General features: G+C 42.5%; 1 long non-coding RNA gene across 9 annotated transcripts in view; it reads left to right on the plus strand.

The window, feature by feature from the left end:
- LOC148146456 (uncharacterized) overlaps positions 1-2,797 on the plus strand; it is a 931,882-nt gene that overhangs the window by 95,358 nt on the left and 833,727 nt on the right. The window lies entirely within an intron of this gene.

A 2,797-nucleotide genomic window follows, 5' to 3' on the forward strand; every position in this document is an offset into this window, starting at 1 on the left:
CAATTTCAGACTGCATACTCTGCCCTCTATGTTGTTATAATCTGTTTTTTCAATGTATTTCTTTGACAGCTGCTCACCTTGTTTCCTGGTTTCTTTCCCAGCCCTAACTCCATTCCCCATGGCCTTGAGGGACAACCATTTCTGCAATTTAATCTCTCCTGCCTTCCCCCATGTAACAGACTACCTTTTTGTCCTTGTCTCACCCCCACCTTGCTCACAACTTGTTACATTTCTGATGGTTCCCAGACCTCTGTGACTTCACTACGCCCCCTGGGTCAGTGGCACGAGTTTTGAATTCTCTTCCTCATGAGATAATCAGAAATCTTTCTGGCTGCAGTTTCCCCCAGATTTTATTTTGAAAAAAAAAGAGGATTTGCGTCAGAGTCAAGTATTTGCAAGCCTTCATCCACAATCCTGAGCACTTAGACATAATATCTGACCCTCCCACAGATGTGCAGGTTTGATGGATTGGCCGTGCTAGCATTGCCTGTAGTGTGTAGGTTAGGTAGGTTGGGTTAGCCATGCTAAATGTGGGGTTATAGAGGTAGGGTGGGACAGCAGGTCATTGCAGACTCAATGGACCGAATAGTCTCTTTGTGCGCCTAAGGGATTCTGTAATTCTAACTAGTTGTGATTGTTGTCACGTTTTCCTAAGTCCAGGTTCATTCAACACAGGTACACAAACTGCCTTTTCTGTTTCTGTGGGTGCTCACTCAATCCTTTCCTTCTGTTTTACATCAATTTCACACTGTATGTGAGGGTGGGAATGAATCTGTAAATATAAATACTCCAACCGAAACCCGTCACAAGTCAGGAATTGTTTCTGCTACTAGCATCACTCACAACAGGAAAATAAAGGTTCAGTCACAAATCTGACAGAAATACAGAAGTTATAATCACCAGGAAAGGCTTAACAGCTTAAAACTCTTTTCTTAAGAAATGAGGAGGCTGAGAGACAACCTGGTATAAGTAGGAAGCTTTGTGTCTGTATTTTCAGAGATTTGAGGTTGAAATCATTTGGTTGGAAGCATGTTTCATTGCCCCAGGTCATCAAAGGTGCTATCTAAATGTGCATCTTTCTTTCTGCCTATCTGTCTGAGTCAACAATCAGACGGATATGTTATTATCTGAGTGTTTTCCCAATTCCCTGATTGAATCTGCCTCCCCCCACAATCTCAGGTGCCAGCTGCCTCTAGTCCACCCATATGGGCATGTTGAAGAGCATGAAAGGAGAATGGATTGAAACCGAGAGTTCAATGGCAGAATGAAATAGGAAGAAGGAAATTAACGGGATTTTTGGATCCCAGGGGATACATAAGCCAGGATTAGTCCTTGTGGGGATTCCCGCAGTAACACGAGACAGCATTCCATGAGGAGAGTTAAATCCGGGTGGCAGTAGAGGGAGCCACTGAACATGAGCAGGTTTAGTTTAAACACAGGAGGTTTGTTCAGTCAGTAACAGTGTGTTAGACATGGAGGTGAAGTGAGCATTGAGGGGAAATGTTACCACAAGCTGCAGATGGATAACTTTCATTTGAACAGGAGGAAGCCATTCAGCCCTTCAATCCTGCTCTGCCATTCAATAGATCATGGCTGATTTGTGGCTTTAGTTGCAATGTACAAAACTCTCCAAACTCATCAATAAACTCCTCTGCAACAGACAAGATCAATATTCAAAAACGAAACATCTGCAAATGCTGGGAAATCAGGAACAAAAACAGACATTGCTGGAAAAAGTCAGCAGATCTGGCAGCATCTGTGGACCGTGAACCATTGGGACCAGTGACCAGTCAGGTGACCACCTGCAGCTGACCATTCTGCCTTTTCTGTGACACTCTCTGGAACAGGTTCTGGTGCGAGGGGAATCAAATTATCAATAACAACTGAGAAAATAGGAGGACGTGCTCAATCAGAATAAAACACATTTTGGAATTTCACTTTTAATTCAACAGCAAAAATTATTCATTATCATTTCAGAAATAAGATAATAGGCCAGAAATCAACTCTTTATGTCATTGGGTCTGGGAAACTGTTAATTCTGACCTGGTCCAGCCTACATGTGAATCCAGACACTGAATAAAGTGGTTGACACTGAACGATCTCCTGGGCAGTTAGAATGGACGACAAATGCTGCCCCAGCAAGTGATGCCGTGATCCCACAAACAAATAAAACAAATCTGATCGCTGTGGTTAGTTGTGAACTCGCTGCTGTTATTGGATGAGGACGAATGGGAAGGTTTAAGGGGTAAAGGGAGAAGAATGACATTCAGTGAGGTGATCCTTTGGAGAGCTGATGAGCCAATCAGCCTCCTTTTGTACAGTAACAATTCTGTGAATATTTCATTCTAAGCCATCTAGCGAAATATCTGGGCAGGGTTTGTAAAGAGGTCACATTGAATGAGTGTCTCGGTGAACATAAGTGAGACACAGGTACAGAGAGGTTTAAGAATGGATTCAATTATATTTTATACATTTGCATAGTCATCAACATTACAGCAGTTAAAACTGGGAGTGTAATTAGAGCAGCAAATAAATCTTAAACATTTATGCATCTAAAGGGGATGCTGGGTAAAGACACCGTATTAGTGCTTATTTTATTTCAGGTACACCAGCCTAGGAGCACATCCTTCCTGTATCTATCCTCTCGAGCTCTTGAAAATTTTTGTTCGTTTGAAGAGTTTCATGTTTCGATACTCCAGAGAAGACAGCTTCAAGCTCCTCAATCTCTCCTGCCAGTGCAATGCTGCTGTTAGAATTCAATTCACTGGCATGTTACTGACTGCTTCATGGACTGGAA

Source organism: Chiloscyllium plagiosum, unplaced genomic scaffold (assembly GCF_037043375.1).
Source record: "Chiloscyllium plagiosum isolate Xiang-an unplaced genomic scaffold, Cpla_swu_hap1 HiC_scaffold_21, whole genome shotgun sequence".
Classification (NCBI taxonomy): Eukaryota; Metazoa; Chordata; class Chondrichthyes; order Orectolobiformes; family Hemiscylliidae; genus Chiloscyllium; species Chiloscyllium plagiosum.